The 25,195-nt window shown below is 38.3% G+C and overlaps 1 protein-coding gene across 12 annotated transcripts in view; it reads left to right on the top strand.

Annotated features, from left to right (window-relative positions):
• The window catches only part of SLC25A21 (solute carrier family 25 member 21), a 378,608-nt gene that overhangs the window by 148,301 nt on the left and 205,112 nt on the right, over window positions 1-25,195 (top strand). Inside the window, exon 2 of one of the 12 annotated variants that reach the window (XM_065593328.1) lies at window positions 16,045-16,118. The exons of 10 other annotated variants lie outside the window; for them this stretch is intronic. The gene's annotated coding sequence lies outside the window, so the exon portion shown is untranslated. Of the gene's footprint in view, window positions 1-16,044; window positions 16,119-23,456; window positions 23,478-25,195 lie in introns of those variants that run through there. One more of the 12 variants, XM_065593329.1, reaches the window with a different exon arrangement.

The raw sequence follows: 25,195 nt of genomic DNA, 5'->3' as shown, positions 1-25,195 counted from the left end.
TATTTGTTTTCTACCCACAATTGCAAATGATTTTGGTGCTTTTTCATTCTCCATGAGTTGGCAGCTTTTAGGTTGGTTGGTTTAAGGTCTTTCATATTGTGGTAATTATAGATATACGTATAATAGAGACTGATCATTCGTATTGTATATAATTGATTACTAAACAGAGGTGAAAAACAAACACTGGTATCAAACAAAGATGCCGTTTTATCTTTGTCGTAAAATTGTTGGAAAATCAATACAGGGTGTCTAAAAGGAAATTTCTGATTTGCCTACCCAATAAGGGCTTAAGACGAATTCTCCAAATGGGGATGCTAAATACATGAGTTAGTTTGCTGCTATCTGAACCAGCTCCATATAAGTCAAATTAATAGATTTAAGGGTCATTTTAAAATTTATTTATAAGCTGTTCTCAGATTTCCTTCATAGTTCTTGCATCTGAGGTCCTTCCCATTTAATAAGAAAATAATAGCTTCCAAGTTCCTCAAGAGTAGATCATTGTGGTATATCAGGAACAAAAGTATCCTTTCCAAAGGACTAATTTTCAGCATGTTCTGAAATTTCTTTGTTTTTCAGCCTGAGGAAAGATGATGTGGTTACTGTGTCTACAGAAAGGCATGACCTTCAAAATGTGCTGAGAGAGGAGGTATTGCCAGTGCCACCTCTAGGGGGCTGGCAGCAGAGCAGTCCTGTGGCTGTGTAGTACAGGTCAGGTTCCTTTGTAATTGTCATAGGTTGTTGTTATTATTATTACTTGTTTCATGTTAGTGTCCAGAGGCTCCAATCAGGATCATAGACCCCCTTTGTACAAACACACTGGAAGGCATTGTTCCTGTCCCAAATTGTTTGCTCTTTAGTTTAAATAGATTGGACCCCTTGCTGCAAAACCTTGTCCAACATAAGGCCTAGAGCTGGAAGAGTGTGTGGGCCTAGACACGTGAAGTGGATCAGCATTATCTTATGTGGTAAACTGCAGGCAATTCAGAGGTAGATGTTGCTTCTGAGAGCACTTCTATCTTGCCTGTGATCCCTCAAAATTCATGGCACCTTCCACCCAAAGTAGACGCAGAGGAGATTCTGCAGATTCTCAGAGGTAATACTGCTGCTACTTTACCTCATCTTTACTCTTCACCTCCAGCATGTACCAAGTCATTTTGTCTAGTATTTGCATAGGTTTCCTGCACAGGGATATTGACAGGATGATTCAGCCTAGAATAACTTGTATAATTTGTCTGGGTCAGTTACCCGTGATGCTTATTTTTATCAGAATTTTCCTTAACTTTAGTGCATATTGAAGATATTACTGCTGTGTTTTGGGTCAACCCACTGCTTTCCCAAGACATTGTGTATCTACTTTGTTTTTCCACTTGCCTTTTATACAAATTCTTTTAAAGCTGAAAATTAGGCTTTCCTTTAAAAAATCTTGTAAAATCATCTTTTCAAAGTTTAATGGGTAGTTTTGCATTGCCAGGTTTTCAGGGCAGTTAACAAAATGTGTACTTTTTATACACTGGAATAAAGGAACTTTATGGGGCATAAATCTACCCTTTGTAAATTCTTCCAGTTCTTTGTTATTGTTGTTCTGTGCTTTTAATTTCTTCAGTTCATTCAACCCTCTTCCAGAAGAAAAGATGGAGGAAGAACATTTCACATGTTTTATTTATTTAGAACTAGATTTTATCTTTACAGTGTGCACTGCATAAAGGGCAGCAGAAAGTTGCACTGCCTCAGGAACAGACAAGGCAATGAACTATGATTCTGAGTCACAGTTTGTTTCCACATCTTCGCCCTTGTTCAAGGAAGAAATGAACTGCTACTGGTCTACATTGGTAGCACTTTGCTTCCTTCTCTCCACCGGTCCCAGTATGTTGGCCAGGGTGTAATGGGGTGGAACCCATTCCCTGCCTACTTGGGAGGGAGGGTGAGTGCTGCCTCTGTAGTGCCTACTCTTCACAAGGTGTGACCCAAAATGTGGGTAGCCCACATAGGGTAGGAGGATGACACTTGACATCTCCTTACTCTGCTCTGTGTGTGTGTGTGTGTGTGTGTGAGAGAGAGAGAGAGAGAGAGAGAGAGAGAAGGGCAAATGATGATCTTGCCCCAAGTGTGCTGATCTTATACACTTGGTGATATATGCAATTAAAAATAGAAATATTCAGTACAAACCCCTTAACCATTAGCATTAATTGAGTTGTCAATATTTCAACATTAGCATACGCCTGCCAAACAATTATAATGGTCTAAATTCTCCATCCTCTCACTAAATAATACTTTATTCTGTGATTAGTCCAAATGAAAATGAATAATTTAGAGGCAATCACAGTAAAACTAAAATATTATTCAAGTGTGGAGGCTGCGAGTGGGAAAAACTCAAAATTCTGGACAGCAAAGCACATCGGAAACAAGTGCATATATTCATAAAAATCCCCAATTCTTACATTTCATTAAGAATTCAGCCTTTAGAACCTCACATTCACTCACAATTAACAAATTAGTATATATTCATTGATAGAAAATAGCAAGCATGTAATAGCTTGTTTACACTAGGAGGGAACTGTGTGGTGTGTTGTGATATATAGGACATTTGTCAGGTTTAGTCAGATCCCTTTAAATACTCAAAACAAAAAGTACATTAAGATGGAGTTAAGGTGAAGAGTAATGATCTATATCTTGAGTTAAAAGCATTACAGGGGTATGGTAATTATCCTGAAAACAAACATTACAAACCCAGGATATTCAGAGTTAAGGTTCTATTTGAAAGAAATTCAAACGTGATAAAATGAGCAACTGCACAGTTACGTCACCCAAGCAGCTTTAACTCTGGCCTGTAACATTTGAAAGATGGGTGAGACCATAGCATGTTTATATTAAGAAGAGGAAGCATGTATGAATGGCGTCAAGAGAGATCAGGAGGTGGGACGAGGATCAGGTCACTGGGACAGGTGAAGGCTTGGAAGAGGAAAGGAGACAAGAAACATCGGCATCTTTGACAGGGAGAAGTAGGATGTAGTGGGGGTGTCACATTGGATCTTGTCAATCTTTTTCACACAGTCAAGATAGGGGAGGGGACATAAGGAGTGAGTCAAAGGGAGTGAGTAGGTAGCCAGAAGTGAGGGCAAAAGAGTCAGAAAGAATGAAAAGTACAGGAATGATGCTTGACCAGGAAGAAGGAATTAATGAATTAGTATTGTGAGGCTTAATTAATTGATGTTTTTAAAGCACTTTTATGATGCCTTGCATCTGAAGTTCTTAAAGTGTTATTACACTTCACTTTATTTCTTCTGTTTCGTGCAAGCCCTTGATTTCAATTCTATGTTAACTTTTATGATGGATGGGAAGGGAAAGAACACCTGGTATTGCCACAAATTACTGATTCCTGTATTACTGTATGAATTTTACATTTTCTAACTGAAAATGTGTCCAATGAAATACCATCCTTTATTTTAAAGTTTCTTATTGAGCTCTGTCTCTCAGAGAGTGAATTCACTCTATTGGTAGATGTAATGGCATCAGGTCTCTCTGTTGGTGCTATATTGAAAAGACAACATCACTGAAAGCTTTAAATTCTCATATTGTTGGGGGGCGCCTTAGTTTTGTCAGGTGCTCTGACTTGGACCTAACACTGAGTTGTAGCTTGGGAGACAAAACAGTTGGAGAACTTGGAGAAAGGCTCTAAGGGTCAGTGAAATTTACTATGGGCAGCTGTGGCTTCAAAGCAACTCTCTGTGCAGAAGCCTATTAAGAAGTAGTAGGTTACTTTCCTGCAGTTTCCCCAGCATGATGGATGACATTCTGAAAAGTGAAAGGACTTCCTGTGCTAGGGAGGTTTTCCTTATGGTATGCTGTGAGTTCTTCGAAAACCCAGTTTGGTTTCAAAATATTGATTACCCTTTGCTTGATTAATATTCTGAATTAAAAACAAAAGAAGTGGCTTCAGGTTTTATTATACCAAAATAGACAATGTGTGATTTTCATTGTGGTTTATGATAGGAATGTTAAATTAATAATTTATTGCTTGTCCTAATAGTATTCCAAATAAGCCACTTACAATTGAAAAGCAGCAATTACTTTTAACTAGAAACTGGTCTAAGGTCGGATCTCTATTTGAACTTTTCTAAAGTTTTCGTGTGTTTGGATTCAGAATTTTAATTTAGCTCATTAAAATGGTAAATGATACCACAGCAAAGTGTGGGTCCAGATCTGAGTTTCACCAATATTCAGTCCGTGTCTGAATCTGGGCTCATGTCTACTTTAAACCTATTGTAGAAGGTGTTATTCCTTGCTTTTTAATATTAGATAATGTTCTAAAGTATGCACTTACCTTTTAAAAAATATTGAAATTCCAACTAAGTTTGGAGGTTCTGTTATCTCTCATGAATGTTAATTCTCTGCCTAAATAAGGGATTGTGTTAGTTTATGTCTCATTTAAGAAGAAGCATTATAATTATTATTATTTTCAAAATTTTGTATTCTTCACAAAGTTCTGATGGAAAAGTTAAATGAGAATATTTTGTCTGTTGATTTTCCTGAAAAATGTTTTTCCAGTTATTGTTTCTGCTTTGGATTTTTTGTTTTCTATGTTGCTAATTTTTTTGGTCTGCTGGTGGGTCGCTTTTAAAATTAAAACATTTTGTTTTCAGAATTTTTTATCTTCAAAATAAAAAACAATTTTGAAACCAAAAAGTGTTTAAAATATTCAGTAGAAAATTTTAAAAAATTAAAAAATCATTTTTTTATGAAATGAGCAAACAACACTTTAAAATGCTTTTGAATTTGCCAAAATTTCTGTATATAAAAAACATTTCCGTGGTTTTTTGTTTGTTTTGTTTGTTTTTTATCAGCCATAACATTTTATGTATATATTTCAGAAATAGTTCTCAAAATAGGATGTATTCTTAAGGACTTCTGTAGTAATAAGTGGTAATGATCTCCCATTAAAATGGCAGCATTTGCCAACAGTTACCTGAGATACCTTCATTTTTAATGTATAACTAAAATAGTTTTAGTTTGGACGACTACAATGCATACTCTGGATCTTTAGTTTATACATGTCACAGGAAACTATTGGAAAGATATCACTAAAATAAAACTAATTCTAAAATATACCTTTCCATGGGATTTTTGTCAGTAACTTCTCAAATATGTGAAGCTAATACAAAATTTTCTTTTAAGAACCTCACTGATTGCCCCAAAATTAATAATACTCCAAGATAAAAATTGTGGCCATGTATACACTAGAAACTTTTGCTGGTATAGTACTGTCAGGTGGTATGATAGTTTTTCAGAATTTCAATACCAGGAAAAACCTTAGTGTAGGTGCAGCTATAATGGCATAAAAGTGCTTTTGCTAGTATAGCTTATTTCACTGATCGAACAAGTATAAATTATACTGGCAAAAGCACTGTTTTTACCAGTATAAGCTGTCTACACTGGGGGAGAGGGGGTGTTTGCTGGTATAGCTATAAGAGTTTAGCTCTACTGGCTAAACTTTTTAAGTGTAGACCAAGCCTGTGTTAAACTGGAGTTACCGTTGACTATATTTTAGTAACTTCAGGGTAAAAAGAGAGTTATTGCAGTTATCCCCAAAATAAGTGATACAGCCCCTGGAAATTCAACATTATGGTTAAACTTAAAAGAAATTCAAACATATTAAGGTCAGATTTATGATTAGCGCATAATAGAGTTTGTAGTTCCTAATTAAATTAAGCTGATTATAAAGGATACATTACATTTTTTCCATTTTTCCTCTCTGTGTTAAGAACATAAGAATAGCCATACTGGGTCAGACCAATGGTCCATCTAGCCCAGTATCCTGTCTTCGGACAATAGCCAATGCCAGATGCTTCAGAGAAAATGAACTAGCCAGGATGGGCAGGTGTCCCTAGCCCAGGGGTGAGCAAACTTTTTGGCCTGAGGGCCACATCTGGGTGGGGAAATTGCATGCAGGGCCATGAATGTAGGGCTGGGGCAGGGGGTTGGGGTGCGGGAGGGAGTGCGGTGTGCAAGAAGGGATTCAGGGCAAGGGGTTGGGTGTAAGAGGGGTGCAGGGTGTATGAAGGGGTACTGGGCAGGGTGTAGGAGGGGGTGCAGAGTGCGGCAGGGGGCTCAGGACAGGGAGTTGGGGTGCAGGAGGGGTGCGGCAGGGGGCTCAGGGCAGGGGGTTGGGGTATGGGAAGAGTGTGGCAGGGGGTTGGGATGCAGGGTGCAGAAAGAGTTCGGGATGCGGGCTCCGGCCCCGGTGCTGCTTACCTGGAGTGGCTCCGGGGTGGCAGTGGTGTGCAGCGGGGCTAAGACAGGCTCCCTGCCTGTCCTGGCACCGCACCATGCCGTTCCTGGAAGCGGCTGGCACCATGTCCCTGCGGCTCCACGGGGAGGAGGGATAGGGGGCTCCATGCTCTGCCCTCCCCTGTGGGTACCTCCCTCAAAGCTCCCATTGGCTGCAGGTTCCCGGCCAATGGGAGTCGCGGGAGGTGGTGCCTGGAGGCGAGGGCACCTCACGGAGCCCTTTGCCTCCCCTCCCCCAGGGGCCGCAGAGATGTGGTGCCAGCCACTTCCAGCAGCGGTGTGGGGCCCGCGGCGCCATGGGGGTGGCAGTCCCGTGGGCCGGATCCAAAGCCTTGTTGGGCTGGATCGCGCCCGTGGGCCATACTTTGCCCACCTCTGCCCTAGTCTCTGTTTGCCAGTAGCTGGGAATGGGCAACAGGGGATGGATCACTTGGTGATCACTGTTCTGTTCATTCCCTTGGAAGAACCTCACATTGGCCACTGTCAGAAGACAAGGTACTGGGTTAGATGGACCTTTGGTCCGACACAGTCTGGCCATTCTTATGTTCTTATGTAATAGAACGGGGCAATTATCAAGTGATCCATCCTGTCATCCAGTCCCAACTTCTGGCAATTAGAGGCTTAGGACACCCAGAGCATGGGGTTGCATCCCTGACCATCTTGGCTAATAGCCATTGATGGACCTATCCTCCATGAACTTATTTAATTCTGTTTTGAATCCAGTTATACTTTTGGCCTTCACAACATCCCCTGACAACGAGTTCCAAAGGTTGTCTGTGAGTTATGTGAAGAAGTACTTCCTTGTGTTTGTTTTAAATCTGCTGCCTATTTATTTAATTGGGTAACTCCTGGTTCTTGTGTTATGTGGAGAGGTAAATAACATTTCCCTATTCACTTTCTCCACAACATTCATAATTTTATAGACCTCTATCATATTCCCCACTTAGTTGTCTCTTTTCCAAATTGAACAATCCCAGTCTTTTTAATCTCTCCTCATATGAAAGTGTTCCATATCCCATATTCCATATCTCTCCATTCTGAAAACTGACCATTTAATGCTACCCTTTGTTTCCTATCTTTTAATCAGTTACTTATCCCTGAGAGGACCCATGACCTCTGATCCCATGACTGCTTACTTTGCTTAAGAGCCTTTGGTGAAGGACCTTATCAAAGGCTTTCTGAAAGTCCAAGTACACTATATCCACTGGATCACCCTTGTCCACATATTTATTGACCCTCTCAAACAATTCTTACAGGTTAGTGAGGCACAATTTCCCGTTACAAAAGCTATGTTGACCCTTCCCCCAACAAATCATGTTTATCTTTGTGATTGATAATTTTGTTCTTTACTATAGTTTCAACCAATTTGTCTCGTACTGAAGTTAGGCTTGCCTGCCTGTAATTACGGGATCACCTCTGGATCCTTTTTAAAAAAAATTGGTGTCACATCAGCTATCCTCCAGTCATCTAGTACAGAGACTGATTTAAGCAACAGGTTATATACCACTGTTAGTAATTCTGCAGTTTCATATTTGAGTTCTTTCAGAACACTTGAATGAATACCATCTGGTCCTGGTTACTTATTACTGTTTAATTTATAAAGTTGTTCCAAAACCTCCACTATTGACTCCTCAATCTGGGACACTTCTTCGTATTTGTCACCTAAAAAGAATGGCTCAGCTCTGGGAATCTCCTTCACATCCTCTGCAGTGAAGACCAATACAAAGTATTCATTTAGCTTCTCTGCAATGGCTTTGTCTTCCTATAGTACTCCTTTAGCACCTCGACCATCCAGTGGCCACACTGATTGTTTGACAGGCTTCTTCTGATGCACTTACAAATTTTTTTTTTTTTTTGCTGTTAGTTTTTGTGTCTTTTGCTAGTTGGTTTTCAAATTCCTTTTTGGTTTGCCTAATTATACTTTTAAAGTTGAATTGCCAGAGTTTATGCTCCTTTCTAGTTTCCTCACTAGGATTTGACTTCCAATTTTTAAAGGATGCCATTGTGCCTCTAACCATTTCTGTTGTTTAGCCAGAGTGGCACTTGCTTGGTCCTCTTACTATGTTTTTAAATTTGGAGTATACATTTAATTTGAGACTCTGTTACGATGTTTTTTAAAAGTTTCCATGCAGCTTACAGGCATGTCATTCTTGTGACAGCACCTTTTAATATCCATTTAACTTACTTCCTCATTTTTGTGTAGTTAAATGCTACTGTGGTGGGCTTCTTTGGTATTTTCCCTCTCACAAGGATGTTAAATTTAATTACATTATGGTTGCTATTACTGAATGATTCAGCTACATTCACTTCTTGGATCAGATCCTGTGCTCCACTTAGGACTAAATGAAGAATTGCTTCTCCCCTGGTGAGTTCCAGGATGAGCTGCTCCAAGAAGCTGTCATTAATGGTGTCTAGAAATTTTATCTCAGCATCCCGTCACGAGGTGACATGTACCCAGTCAGTATTTAGACTTCTGGCATTTGTGTACAAGCACTCATAAAATTTGTCATTTTTTACTTGTCTGCCATTATATGATATAGTTGAATGGGACTCTTTCATTTGACTGTTTCTTTTTAAGTTCTTACGTGTACTCTATCAACTTCTATCCTTGCTCTCCTTCTATCCTTACTACAGGACACATACACCACGCTCCATAAGTGCTAAAGAAACACTAGTAGCAGCCTTCTACCTAGGTTTTCTGAATGGATTTGCAATACTTGGGGAAAGGTTCCTTGTCCCTCTCATCCCCTACCCACCAGCCTTCTGCAATTACTGAAATTTAGCCCTTAGAAAGAAAACAAAGTGTTAGTGACTGGATATAGATGACTCACCATGCTTAAACACCCCAAGCCCTGATTGCACAGAATTTACATGGAAGAGGAAGCATGCAACACTTCTGCTGCATTCCCCTACACCTCCTAAATGCTCCCTATCACATATCCACATTAGTATTCTTCTCTCCACCCACATATGGTGAGGGCAGCATCCAGTCTCCAGTGAAAAATATTAAAAATGCTGCAACACATATGCTTCCAAGATCTGTGTCAAAATAAGCTGATTTAATACCAACATTCCTATCGTGTTAGGAAAGCAACTTCTAGTACAGTATCCGCTTGCAGATTTTTATCTAGCAGTATAACTACTGACTCTATTTTGAGATGTTTTCTTTCCTAACTGTCTACTCTTTCAGACAGATTACACCATGAGGGGAATTTTCAACATGAAAACCAAGATTCAACAGCATTCCCACCTTTTATATTGGGGGAGGGGTGGACTTAATAAATTAATATTTATGTTTTACTGTTATCACTGTGTTCGATGCCCATTGGACCTGTGGACACTGTAACATAAATTAATTTAATATTAAATACTACACACACACAGGCTAACAAGTATCACATAACTCCTGGAATGGGAGCATACAAAGCCACTACAACTACATATACAAAATTGCAATGGAAACAAAAACCCTTTGCCCTGATGAGGCAGAAGGTGAATCTTAGCAATAGAGATTTCCAGGACTGTGGGCCTTCAACAGAAAAGGATGTGCCCCTCATCCTCTTCAGTTGTCTCTCAGGAGAGTTAGTATATCTGTGGCTGTGATGGGGCAGGCAGCCCCTCAGGTGGACTGATCTTAAATAATGTAAGACTTCAGTGCCTCAGAGCTTGCCCTTCTAATAAAAGGCAGCTAATGCAGTTCATGGAGTGCAGGCACCAGTGAGTTTCATGGACAAAGGCCTTCATCCACTTGTATTTCCATATTTTGCAAAAATTCCAGTCTACAGGTGGTTTTCAAAGGCAGTCTCACACAGAGCACATTACAATAATTCAGTCTGGAGGTCATCTGGTTGAACGAGCTATTGAAGTGGAAAATTTTCACTAGGGACAGGAAAACCAGTTCATTTAAAATCATACCCATCATTTCGATTGCACCTTTATTGTGAGATTAGAAAAAGTTCAGTATAAGGACCCTTTCTTTCCTTTCTTCTCCTGACCCAAGAAGAGAAGGGGTCCTGTACTTCCTCCAGTTCCACTGTTTGTTAACTTATCTTGTTGGAATCCAAAATCTCAGAAGTCTTTCCACCCACCTTGGTTGCTGCAGTGTTAAGATTGTGCATGAACCCAAACTAGTGTATATACAGCAGCATTTTGTTCACACATTTGTTCACACAGAAAGGGGCCATCCTCATCTTCCACTCAACCCAAGCCCATTCATTGGAAGATGGGGGTTCCAATTATTGTCTGTTTAATTTTGCAAACATTTTAGTAGAAATGCTAGAAGCCAACATTGCATGTGAGTGATCTGATACTGAGATTTGCAAGTGTAAGTCATAGCCTAGCCATAGTATTGGTGCACAGATTATTTGCAAATGTAACCTATTATTTTCACTTTAATTTGATGTGAGAGGCATGAGGGATGGATGAAAGAAATTACTTGTTTGATACTGTATTTACTGGTTCTAGTAAACTGTGATATGAAGCAGCCACAGGCAACAGAGTTAGTAACATAACCAACTAAAAGTCATTACTAACTGGCTGAGTCCCCGTTCAGTACATATGTCTATTTGGCATGTCTTTAGTGTTCTAAAATAGAGCAAATGAGGAGGCAGTTGGAGTGGGCTGGCTGAAGAAAGGAAGGAGGGAGAGGAAGATGAACAAACGCTTTGTGTAAAACCTTCAATTCGCTTGCATTTACCTTTGGGTATGAGAATTGAGTGTTTTAAGAACTTCTGTCTGTGCTTGTGAAAATTCACAAAAAGCTTGAGGCTGTTCCCATTGCTGGAAAACCTGTAACTCCAATGCCCTGGTCAGCCCCTTTATTCACCCAAGAAGCCTCTCAATCTCCTTTCTAATCTTAGATGTTTTAAGAGAATTTTTTCTAGCAGTGGAATCGAAGGGAGTCCTCATGCTCTACCTGCTCTCTTGTGGTTGGATAGCTCCCTCAGCGAGGTTTTCAGGGAGCACCAGCTGGTCATCCCCCCCCTTCCCTTCAGGATCTGTGAATCGGTTGGGTTGGGATTGACTAGTATTGGTCACTCTGCCTACAAATCCATCAGATTCTGCTGATGAAACTGAATGTGTGTGGCCTTTAAACCCTCTCAACGGTACAGTGGGAGCAAGAGATCACTCCTGTTCCTCCTGCTTCCAATCAGCTCCTTAAGGAGCTCAAGGAGCTGTGAAGACCTATAAATTATAATCCTTATATATGCATCTGGGAAATGCCTGTGGGTTGCCTTGCATTCACACACTAGGAATTATGGGAGTGAACCTTGTAACACACAGTTGCTAAGAAATCAAGAGGTGACCATGAGCTGGAATCTCTAAGTGAACAAAGAAGAGTTGGTTCCCTTCCAGTCCTTGTGACTCAAGCTGCAGAAGTTCATTTTGTGAAGTGAACCTGGCAGGATTCTCACAGCTGTAGAGAGAAACCTAACACATAGTCCAAGTGAAACAATTTCAAAATCCAGCAAAGAATTCCTAAACCGGATAAGTCATAAAGTTTGCTTTCAGAGGCATTGTTTTCAGTTTTTAATATACCTGCATTTTATCTATTTATTGTCCATTTCCTTGTCACTGAGTAAGTGACCTTTCTTCACGTTAGGCCAAATCCTAAAGCCGTTACTAAGTTGTTCCTCAGGAAAACTCTTACTGAAGTCAATGGGATTTGAAGTTTGCCTGAATAAAAACTGAGTAAGGGTGTTAGGATCTGAGCCTTAAGGTATTTTACTGATTCTGTCAATGTAAAGATTAGTAGAGTTCAGATATAGATCACCATTCATTTGTCTAGGACTCTGCTTTCTCCATAATGAGGATTGTGTAGAGTACAAAATGAGGACTGAAGAAAGAATAGCCATTCAGTTGCTATAAACTTATGACTGCTATAGATTGCCCTAGTAGATTATTGAATTAGTAATGCAAGAGAAGGATCATGTAACACAAATAGGAAATCTATCCAGATTATAGGAAATTCAGATACTGTTAATAGATTTAACAGGCTTGCTTTCTAAATTTTTTTACATTGTATATATGGTGAGGAAGTGAGTAAGTACAGCATGTATTTCAGGTACTCTGAGGAACATCTCAAGATGCACTGCTTTGTTTTATGTAATAAAATCATAGCATAGGCCTCAGCAAGGGCCTAAGGGCTTGTCTACACTACCGCATAAATTGATGTAAATTATGTTGTTCAAGGGTCTGAAAAAGCCACGCCCCTGAACAATGCAAGTTATATCGACCTAAGCGCTGTCCACACCAGCGCTAAATTGGCAGGAGACGTTCTCCGGCTGACATAGCTTCTGCCCCTCGCTGATGTGGAGTAATTATGCCGACGGGAGAGCACTCTCCCATCGGCAGAGTGTGACTTCATCAGATGTGCTACAGCGGCGCAGCTGCATTGGTGCAGCTGTGCCAGTGTAGCAGGTGGTGTAAACTAGCCCTAAGTCATGTGTCTTACTTTAAGCATGTGAGTAGATACATTAAATATGTGAATAATCCCTTTGATTTCAAAGTCAGGCACACGCTTATGTACCTCGCTGCATCAGGGCCTTAAATGGAAAACATTCACTTTTCTTTAAAATGACATTGTCTCTCTCCCTCCCCCTCTCCACTCATTTGTATCCTTTTCACTTCCAGCTAATTATTAGTAGTAACGTGTTCCTACTTATATACATATGTTATAGCTACAACAGATTAAATTATTATTCTTATATATCTGCATGCCACTAGTAACCTTTGGACAATAAACATTAAAGGTCACGACTCGCCCTAAATCTTGATGATAATGATTGGCAGTTTTAGAAAGTGTCATCTAGTTACTATTCTAGTAATTAATATTCTAACAATGCTAATTTCTTAAAACAAAAATGATACTAGATTCACAGAGTGAAATTTATACTTTAACAAATTGAGCTGTAAAGCTTTCATTTAAAAAATCCTCGAAACCATAAGATCCAAATAATAAAATAAATATAAATTCATAGATGATAAGGCCAGAAGGGACCATTGTGATCATCTTATTTCTAATCTGAATTTGTCTGGATTCAACTTCCAGCCATCGATTTTTGTTATAGCTTTGTCTGCTAGACTGAATATTCCCCCCGTTATTATCAAATACACAGAATATATGTGTAGATTAAAAATTTATAAATATTTACCAGCTTAACTTTTGATATAGGCTCAGAACTGCTTTGACATTAACTGGCCTGTATTTTTTGTTAAAACCACATAACCAACTTTTTTACTGGTTAGAGCCACAATGTAGAGCACAATGTGTACTTTACCTCATTTGAGCCTACAATAAAGTCTACACTTTTCATATTTTTCCACAACAGCTTTTATTAGATTTACCATTGCTAGTGGGTTTTTTAAATTATTTTAGGTTTTTTTGTGCCAGCACATTTTCAACAAACTTTATGCAAATAATATTCTATTTTTGTGACTGTGTTCTAACAAAATAAACTGCACGTACAACCCATCTCTGCCAGACCTGGCATGGAAATGATATAAATGTGTCAGTATTACAGTAGGGAAAACACATGAATGCACATGGTGTCTCTTTTAACTCTTAGGCTCAGTGTGATACTAATTTATTTTTGACATTTGGAAAACTTCTAACATTAATTTATAAGTTTATTGAGAGGGATAATTCAGACAGACACAGTGTTGAAATAAAACTTGAAAGAATGCACATCAGATTTTACAGGTGCATAGAACATTAATTTACAATGACAACCTTTTTGTTAAAGGTTGACATAATATTGAATGGAATGTTTTGTTTATATATGGTGGTCTAGCTTACTGACCAATTCCAAAATGTATGATCAAACTGGGACTTTGTACAGTCTGCATTTCTTCTACTTTTTCTGGAATCATTTTCTTTCTTTCTCTCCCCCGCCTCCCCTCTGATCACCAGTAGTTGCCTTAGAGTATTTTATTTGTATTATTTTCCATAATGTTTTTTTCCTTTAAAAACAAAAGTATTTACCAAAGTCGACAATGTTAGATGTATAGTTCAGAACAAGTAATATTTATAAAATGCATGCTAAGATTGACCTTTATGTCAGTTGTCACAGAACTTGATTTGTTTGTTTGAAGTGATATACATTTATACTGAAAGCAAAAATTACAGTTATTAGCACTTAGTATAAATGGATATGCTTTCTCCAGGGAGGACTTTTTCTTTTGAAATTTACTTAAGGAAAATGCTGAGAATGTATATCACTTAGTTATGTCAAATGGGAGAATTGGGAAGAGGGTGACAATGCATAGTAATGAAAATAGTTTTGTGTCTTTCATATGCCCACTTGAATGAATAGGATGAAATGTCATTATTTCCATTTAACATTTCATGGAATAAGCTGATCCCTTTGTGTACAAGAACAAGTCTTGGTAATTTTAGGACTAAACTCTGTCCTTGGATGTATGGGCAGGGATACTATGAAGTCAATATAAACCCTATGCTTGCATCAGGGGCCAGAATTTAGCCTGTGGTATTTTTTAATATGTTACTTGATGGTGATAATAGTAAAAAAAAAAAAAAAAGACATTTGATGGCAACAAGGGACAAATGACATCGAAAACTTAAATCTAGACAAAAAAGCTAATTTAAGGAGGGAAATGGAATTATGAAGACATTTTAAGTGCTTTTATCCATTTTTCTTTGGCTTAAGTTGTTCAAAGATCCTGGATACCAGGTCAAAACTCTGACATTACCCCTAAAAAAAAAAAAAAAAAAAAAAAAAAAAGTCTCTGAAAAGAAAAACACATTCCTTACTCCAATCTGGGTAATGATCTTTCACTGCTCTCACTACTACCTCCTTCTCTGGAAGACTCTAGGTACACTGTAAAATCTGAAAATCTATCAAGACCCACAAGATCCTAATACCAGCCCCTTAAGGTCAGCTGCAACCAATTCTGACTTTCTTCTCTGAGACTTCTGGGATGGGCCTGCATTTATATCACAACATATGCCAGTCCCTTGGGCTAGAGAGTTCATTCCTCAATCAAGGTAAACCAATGGAATTATTTTTCCAGTAAGAGAACGCTGAACATCAAGATTTTGCAGCTATAAGGCAATATGCCTGGCCTTTCTTTTTGAATCCTCTCTTGGCCACCAACATATTGTCATCAGGTCAGACAACTCAGCAGTCTCAGCATACTTGACCTGTCAGAGGAGTGGATGGAAAGGACCAAGAGCTAGTCACTTCTTAAAGAATCCTCCCCTTTGTTCAGGTGGTCCAGCAAAATCTGGAATCCATAACAACTTTTCATGTAGTAGGCTATTTAAATAGATTAGCTCAGAGGAGCCCAGATATACTCAAGGAGATTGTCTGACCACACAAGGAGGTATTCTAATGGATAAGTACTAATACACAAAGAGCATCGAGTGTCCACTTTGCATCTAACTCCTACCCAGATACTGTAAGGTATGCTGAAAATCCTAAAGCATAGGTCCAAGATATCTTCTTGGTTCACTGGACCAAGGAGATATTATTTACATTCCTTCTGCTTCCCCTGACCTGGGAAGTCCTCATAAAACCACAGAGATGCTAATAACCCCAGAATGTGCAAGAAGTTACTGGTGTGTGGGCCTCTTTTTTGTACAGAGCACTCAGCACTTAGAAAAAAGAGACTTCCTGTATAAGGGTCCCATTCTTCATTCCAGACATTATTCAGATTAAAAGCTTGTTTTATGAAGAGCCTTTAGAAAATACTGAGGAGCTCAGATTGTGTCCTCTCCACCATGCTTTATTCCCACAGGAAGGGAATTTCCTTTGTCTGCTGGTGTTTGGGTGACCATCTCTGTCTGGAGTAGGTTCCAGAAGCTTCAGCATGTAAGACTTCTTTCCTTACTATTCTTAGATTTATTGCAGATGTGGTTTATAATGGCCAGCTGTCTGTATGTGCCCACTTCAGCTCTTCGCTTACTTAGTGTTAACATACCATTAATGGCTTTCCAGTTTGGTCTCACGCTTTGGCAATTAGATTCTTCCACATGATCTTCTATCTAATCTATACCCTCCTACCTAAGTCTTAATTTAATTCTGAAAGTTGTATACTTGGATTTCCTTTGAACCTACTGATTGCCATCCAGATGTCCATCAGGTTCTGATGGTTTTCATTCAGTTCACGCAGGAGCTTGTGATCCTAGTTTTCAAAGCTGCTTATCTGATTTTCCACAAGCAGAAACTGGTTCTCCATGGCTAAGTTTTTCAGTTTTCTCCTTCAAGTAGTGTCTTCTTTATTTCTTAACTAGGAAATCATTCTCCCTCCTAACCTCCCAACATATATCTAAACCCAGGAGCTTAGAAAGAAATCCTCTGGTATTCTCTAGCCTCCTTCTCTACTCTCTGACATTGTCTGGTTTCTGCTCCTATCTTACTACAACAGCCTTAGGAGGTGAGAGAATGGCTGCTGAATAGGGATGCAGATAACAGATTTGTAGGGACAGTAAAAAAAAATCACTCCCTCTAAGATCCAAGCAGGGCTGGCTCCAGGGTTTTGGCTGCCCCAAGCAGCCAAAAAAAAAAAAAAATCTGTGATCGTGATCTGCGGCGGCAATTCGGCAGGAGGTCCTTCGCTCCAAGCAGGCCGAATTGCCGCCGAATAGCTGGACTTGCCGCCCCTCCCCGAAGTGGCTGCCCCAATCACCTGCTTGCCCAAGCTGGTGCCTGGAGCCGGCCCTGGATCCAAGATACATCCTCCTCTTTGTGCAGTGGAGAGCTGGAGAGATTGGAGAGAATAGTGGAGATGGAGAAACAAAAAGGGAGAATTTGGGAGGGAAACTATTAAGTTGTGTGAATAGGGGATGGAGTAAGGGTTGGAGAGATAATGAGGGTAATACTCAACTTAAATCCCTGACAAAACTTTGGAATGGTTTATCTGTAAAAGTATTTTGGGAAAGGGGGTAAAAGCTATGTGCAGAATATATGGATACTGCATTTTTGCCTTTATAAAGGTAGGATTTTTAGAGCAAAACTCAGGTCATTGGTAGGACAGTATACCACATTTGTACTTACACCTTCCTTTAGAAAGTAACTATTTGGTTCATATTTACTGATTAAATGTTACCTGAAATTTTAAAATAGAAAATATAAATGTTCTCGGTAGTTTGTTTCTTAGCTAAGAGCCAAATTCAGTTTGTATTTGGAAGCAGAATCAATAAGTGTTAACTTTATGAAATATTAATAGAAAAATGGTATGGGGATTAAAATAAAAGTATTGACATCAGAATTATTCAGTCTGCTGTGTAGATGTGAAACAGTGCATCTTTACGTTGCCGAACATTCAATGGATGCTTCTTTTTGCTAACATTATATAATATTTAGTGTATCAAGTTATAGTAAATTACTTTGTTAAATATTTTGAGTAGTGCTGTGTGGAACTCCCTAGTGTTGATCCATTTTGGCATTACTCAAGGTTTTTTTCCCTTTAATAAATTAGCTATTTTTTCACTTTTTTTGTATGGATTGACATCTGTGGCATTCATGGGACCGAGAAGAACCAACACATGATCAATTAGAAAATCAAAATGAGTCTACAGAATTTGCTCAAAAAATGTCTTTCTATTAAGAGATTACTATTTGAGACAGGTTTCAGAGTAGCAGCCGTGTTAGTCTGTATCTGCAAAAAGAACAGGAGTACTTGTGGCACCTTAGAGACTAACAAATTTATTGGAGCATAAGCTTTCGTGGCTTATGCTCAAATAAATTAAGTAATTAAGCTTAATTACTTATCACTTCAAAAAAAATTTCTCTTACTTAATTGGCCTCTCAGAGTTGGTAAGACAACTCCCACCTTTTCATGCTCTCTGTATGTGTATATATATCTCCTCAATATATGTTCCATTCTATGCATCCGAAGAAGTGGGCTGTAGCCCACGAAAGCTTATGCTCAAATAAATTTGTTAGTCTCTAAGGTGCCACAAGTACTCCTGTTCTATTTGAGACAGTTTGATATGAAAGGAACTACTGTAGACAAAACCACTTTCTGTTTTATTCTGTAGTATTTCCTACCTCTTTATTAATATAGTTACACAGAGTTCTGATTTTTCTCTCTTTCTCTTCTCCCATCCCAATTTGTCAGAGACTACTTGGCAACATAGTGATAAGTTTTATTTTTCTAGATCCCAACTTTTCAATTCAGAGAATTATTAAAACAAGAGAGTGTATTTGCATTAGTTACATTTTTGGTTATATAGTATTGAAATTTTTTTTCTAGTGCCCTGTATCCATCTTGGGTTATGTGTGATTTAAGCCATAACAAACAAAAACTACAAAGGTCTTTGAAATTAAAAGGTACTGTTGTCTTCCAATGCACTGATGAAAATTATTCTAACTGCAAAGAACAGTTACGCTATCATGCTGACAACTGTAAACTGTTGCCAGGGCAGTTAAGTTTCTCTTAGTTCTGTGATAGTCTGCCTGTGGGGAAAACTCTGATTTTAATTAGCAGTTGGTGCTCTTGCAAAACTATGTTTGGCACATCCTGGCAAGTTCAGGAATAACTATCTGCTGTCCTTACAACTATTTATAAAATTATTATAGAGAAAACTACTAGTGTTGCTGATTCTTGACAAGGGAGTCACTACTATCTCTTACTTTAGCGTTAATGCACAAATGTATATCCAAATATTGTGCAAAGTTTGTACACTGTTTAATTTTAAAATACTAGAACTGACACTTAGGACCAACACCAGACTTATTTCCATGATGTATGGAAGTTGTTATAGAGTACCACAAAGCACTGACTACATTTTAAAAGGAGAAAATGGGCCACATTTTCAAAAGGGCATTCACTCAGCTTAAATACACATGCCACCAACTTATTCATATCCATTGAGGTGTTTGAGAGCCCTAACTGGATGCATGCAGTTTGGTCCTGTGATGTTTAAAAAGGAGCCAGATGTCCAGTTTTCCAGTGGTCAGTTCTGGAAATTTGAAGTCTAAAAATGGGACACTTATATGTCCCATTTCTGCTCGGTGGCTCTCCTTACCCATCCCAACAGGTGGTGCTGATGTGGGCTCAGGGAAGCGTTCTTCCCAACCCCAACCCTAGCCCTTGGGAGAGCACCAGTAGGAGTTCTTCTGGACAGAGAACAACAGCAGCATCACCACTGGGGGCTGGCAGGTGTGGTGCCCAGGCAGTGGCAGCCCCAACACAGGTCAGGAGAGGGTGTGAATGTAGAGAACAGGCTCCTCACTGGGTAAGGAGTGACAGGTATCTGGTTTTGGTTTTTTTGTTTTGTTTTTCTTTCATTTTGATAAGATGGGCATCTTAGCTATAATACAGTTATTGCTTTACTGACTTATCCAGAGCCCATTATGGTCAATGGAAAGACTTCTATAGACTTCAGTGGACTTTAGATCAGGCAACAAGATTCTGGTCACAAACACATGATTCATTATATCCTGGATTGTAAAATCTTCAGGCCAGAGACTGACCTCATCTTGTTTAATTTGTCTTCAAAGTGCCACACACACACCTGTGGCGATAATAAATTACAATATCAGTTAAAGGATATGTTGTGAAGTCAGCTACTATCTGTGTGGATACATGTGAAAGAAATGATTTTAAAAGATGAACTGTGAAATGCACTGGATATATGAGATCAGATTCTGGTGCTAAAAAGTATGATTTTTTTATTATTATTTTATTTTAAAATAAATCAGCACAAGTTTTTATGCTATCTGAAAATACTTCTTACGTTAGCATTTTGCTTGTTAGAAGTTCTGTTTTCTTCTTTTACAAAAGAATAATATTTCAATAGATGCTCTATCTAATTTAAAAGTAGTTCCTGGCTGAAGGGGAAAATGTTATATTTGGCCAGTGATTACCTACAAAATTATTTGTGAAAAATATGACACTATTCTAAGTAATGTTATTTTAAATAATATCCCACAAAAATGTAGGGTGCCCAGATGTCCCCATTTTATAAGGACAGGCCCAATATTCAGGGCTTTTTCTTATATAGGCACCTATTACCCCCTACCCTCGTCCCGATTTATCACACTTGCAATTTGGTCACCCTACAAAAATGTATATTGTATGTAATAGTTTGAGGAAAAAATACATGTAGGTAGTTATCCACTTCTTTCTATACTGCAGAACTTAAAACATACGTTAAAAACATCATCGGGGTTTGCGTGCGTGTGTGTGTTAGACACTTTTGGAAAACTCTATGTCATGCATTTCAGACCGGACATGGTAAATCTATTCATCACGAGCTGAAGACCACCACTGTGTTTGCAGAGCAAAAAGCCAGCCTTTCTTTTCTGGATAATAAATGATCACAGGGCTGGAAATGAGTCAGACTTTTCAGACTAGCCAAAGACAAACTATCTTTGATTCCAGTCTTCTTGACTCACCTGTACATATTCCATGTTATTACTCAGGTGCTAAGCAGAAGTGCTTTTTGTCTTCAAGGCTGAAAGACCCTTTAGTTTAAATTAGGGACATTCACTGGTCTTCCCCGAGAAAGTAAAATAAATTCGCTAGTGGTTACTAGTTGTGAAAAGCTGTTAAAATACACAAGTTCTGCCTCATTTCCAGTGCAATGCTGTGACTTAAGAACACTTGTTTATTGTTACACAGTATGCTGCCAGACTGTCCAGGTAGATGAAATCTGATTCCCTTTCTTATTGCTTTAAGCATTTCATTATCACTTACGGGTTGTTTCAAAGGACAAGAAAAAATATAAGACTTCTTGGAGTAAAGTAGTGGCAAACTTTCAGTAACTTGCAGCTGAGCACTCTTTTTTCTTCTTTTTTAAAGAATAAATTGACTGTGTTTGACCTTTGACTCAAGAGAATCTTAAAGGTTTCTATTACTGAGGAAATAGGTTCCTTAATGACTGTGTCATCAGAGGTGAGATGAGTAAAAGAAGCTGTTATATAATGAAACATGAAGAGACATACATGAAATATTAAAGGCTTGACTGGGCAAGTCAGCCTGCGCCAACAATATGCTAAGAACATCTATCATAACAGAGCCAGTGCCTGAACAACGATTCTGTGGCTGCATATTAGGTATGTAATCAGATTGCTGAAGTGTAGCCCCCTTCCACTGACCTGTTGCACTGATATGAAGGGTAAATGTATCTCTAGATAAGCTGTCTGTTGGTTAGAGCTAGACCCTGGCCTGCTACTAATTGATTCCCACCATTGTTTTCCCAGAACACCTTTGATGATTTCTAATGAATCCCAGTATTGATGATACTCCTTTAAATTTCATCCCTGTGTTGTTTTTCCTTCCTTTCATTAACACTAATAAAAATATGGCAAGAAAAATACTGAAAAACGAGATTGCAACTGCTTATTTGTGTTTAAATACATTTTGAACAATTGTTAAAATGTTTTGCATCTTAAGATGTTTGTCACTAATTAAATGGCTGATTTGTATATATGCAGCTAATTTTGTATCTTACTTGCAGTTGTGCAGGGTTTGAAAATGTCATCTTCTAAAAATGATGATAGTTCTGTTACACAGGCTAATGCAAGTGTTTTTTAGGAAGTAGAAGAAAGCCTTGCAGGCATCAGCAGTTTATTAGATCCTGATTCTGTTTTAAAAGCTTTTAACACCAGTCTTTTATCACATTTGTGTCAGGGACAGAACTTATAAAAAAGCAAGCACATTTGAATAAATTACACTTAGTTCGTTGTTAAAATTATTATAGGCTAAGTCCAGATTTAACACAGTTGCAAAAAGTAATTTTGCATTTACAACTTTCCTGGTCTCTGTGTTAGAAGTTTATATAATTATCAGCTTGTTAACAAGTTGTTAGTTAATTTTATTTATTTATTGTACTAGAGATGGAAGATCTTAAAGATTCTGCAATTTCTGAATACCCCCACTTAAAGAAGTTCTGATTTTTATTCTGAGCCTTATCAAACACTGCTGCACTCATTCCCTACCATCCCTAGATATGTCTACTCATATAGTATCTGAGTGCCTCATAATCATTAATTAACTTCATCCCTATTATTTAGGCAAGGAATTGCAATAAGGGATAGATTAAGTGACATGCCCAAGATCACACAGGAAGTCTCTGGTTGATCTGGGAACTGAACTTAGGTTTCTTGAGTCCCAGTATGGGGCTCTATGCACTGTTTATGTCCATAAATCAATCCTCTGGTTACTTTTTGTCCTCATCCGGTGCTTTTGTCAGGATAAGTTTCTTTTTAAATAACTATAACGTTATATAAAATTTTAGGGTGGATTATCCACCAGTCTCTACCATATGATCCTGCTTGTCCTCTGCCATCACTTTGGAGGTAAGACAGAACACCTCAGGGTCAGCTCCACCTTAAAGATGAGTGAGTCCGTTTGAATAAAATAAGAGTCCTAAATCTTCATCCAAAACGCATTCTAAACTGAAACTGGTTGGGTGTTTGGTGGTGATGATTGTTTTTGGGGTAAAGGGCGCATTTGTTTGTTTCTTTTCTAAAGATTACTAAATGTCCCTTTTCTTTAACTTTCTTCTCCACATGCCTCTGCACTTCTTGGTTTGGCTGGGACAGTAGGTGGAAATACCATGAGAAAATTGCTCCTGTAATCTCTTCAGCCTTATTGAAATCAGCACTGACAGGAAATCTCACAGGGAAGTCTTTTCTTATGAGATTTTCAGCCCAATTTCTCAACCCTAGGCTTTTTAATCAGGTATGAGAGGAAAGAAACAAGGGATCTAAAACCCTGATCCCTGAGCAAAGTCTGAGTAAAAAAAATTTTACTCAGAGAAACTGTGCAGGGCCTGAAAGTTAAGGAATCCACTCCTAGGTGCCTCCACAACCCAGTCACAACCATTCCAACTTACTGAGAGGAACAGTGGACACAGTCAGATGGATATGTGCAGTGCAGAAACACATTGGGCACATTTGTCTGCTCTATACAGTGAAACTTGGAAATGGGTCTAATACCTCATCTTCCCCACTGATTTGGCCCTTCTGCACAGCAAACCTGCAGCTTTTATGCCATTTTGAGTCTTAGCATATGTGCTTCAGGGGTGCAGGATTTGGGCCTGAATGAACTACTGTTCACATATCTCAGAAAAAGTAACATCTCCAACTCCCAGTTCCTGACAATGTGCATTTGAGGCAACTAGCCAGATCCATAAGAATTAAAGTTACACAAAATCTCTTTTCTCTATTTTCTATTAATTTAAGAAAAGTCTGCTGAATAAGTCACATCTGCGGCAGGTAATGTAACTTTCATTTGTTCTACGAGCATTTACTTCATGGATCAGTCCAGGACTCATTAACCTTAGTAGTCCAACATACTCAATTTCACTAGCAGATCAAAATTTATTTTCCTTCCATCCATTTGTTTCCAGGCCTACTTACTCAACCCTTAAAAGGATATCCAGCTCTATTGAATTATCTTGTGTATGCTGCAAAATATTGTAAACATAGAAAATAAGACATTGTTTGCATTTACATTTTTTCTCCTTTTTGGGGGGTTGGAGGAACTATTAGTTGAGAGCAACTGTTGGCTCTCCTTCTCTTTTTGTGGGCAAGAAGCAGAAAATGAAGAGGGAATTTTGTTCATCTTGACTGTAAAGATCTAAAGTGTCCCAATTCTGTAAAGATCTAAAGTGTCCCCACCAATGACAGATTGTATTTAGTTGCAAAATAATACACAATATTTTTTAGATATATGAATTATTTACCCATGCAAACTACCTCTCTGTATTTTAATATAGTTTAAAATATATATTCTGTAGAATCCAGATGTGAACTGGGTGAATGCTGCAAAAGAGAATGTGTGAGCACTTTTTCAAACTTTTCAACAAATTTGGTTTGGCTGATCATGCCTCTTTGATGTTTGCTTTCCGTGAATATTTTAGCAAACGTTTACTTGTAGGAATATTCATTGAAAGAACAAATTGTAAGGACATACTGCTGACTACTTGGCTAAAGTAGATTATGAATTTGTAACCACAAGCCCTTTTGCTAGCCACCTGATATAGGAGAAATACTCAACCAAGTAAATGCAAAGAAATATACCATGTGACTTATACTTCAAGCAAAACAGCACACATTTCCAATTGCAAATACAAATACATGCATGAACCAGTTGTGGTATCCATAGGCTGAAATATGCATGCATAAAACATTTATTAGCATTTGTTAAGTAATTCTGAACAATGAACAAATTAATAGGAATCGCTCTGTGTTCATGGACAATTAATTAACAAGAAAAAGCTCTAAATTCAATGACTAATGTGTTTGCTACTGGTAGTCTGTTCAGCTCTATTCCAAGTTGTGTATTTTGGATTTTCTATGGAAACAATTTCATTAAACTAACCATGTGTCCTACCATGTAGGAGATGCCCAGGGAATAAGAAATGCATGTCCACTACGAAAAAGAATTCTGATGGGACTAATATGATTGTTATGTCATAACTCAATTTGTGAACATTTCCCCATAAATTATGAAAAATGCTCTTTTAGTAAATTTATTTATATCTACGTTGAAAACTCACTTTTCTCTTCGGAGATGAGCCTGTACCAAAACACTGTTCCAAAAATCCCTAAATTATAGGATATGTCTAAATTGGAATCTGAGTCCAAAATTTGTATTTCAGGTCTCATTTGAATTTCCATTCCAGTTCAGTTTTAAGGTTCTTTTTTTATGTTTAAAGCAGAGATAGTGTGTATGAAGAGAAACCTATTTTTTATTATTATTGTTGCAGTTGCTATTTTTCAGTTTTTCTCACTAGAAAGCTGTAGACTTCAAGTTTGAGGCTTCCCAAAAGTGTGGTGTTGTCATTTATTCCAAACATGATCCTAGTTGATTGAATAAATACTCAGACAAAAGCATTAAAAAAAAGTTTGTTTGCTTCACTTAAGGCAAACTGGCTGAAATGTTTTAATGGCAAGTAATACAACACCGAGGAGGCGTCTCTGAGAATGTT

The sequence above is a fragment of the Chrysemys picta genome, chromosome 4, assembly GCF_011386835.1.
Source record: "Chrysemys picta bellii isolate R12L10 chromosome 4, ASM1138683v2, whole genome shotgun sequence".
In the NCBI taxonomy this organism is placed as follows: Eukaryota; Metazoa; Chordata; order Testudines; family Emydidae; genus Chrysemys; species Chrysemys picta.
The sequence above is the reverse complement of the archived record's forward strand: the minus strand, read 5'-3'. Positions and strand labels throughout refer to the sequence as shown.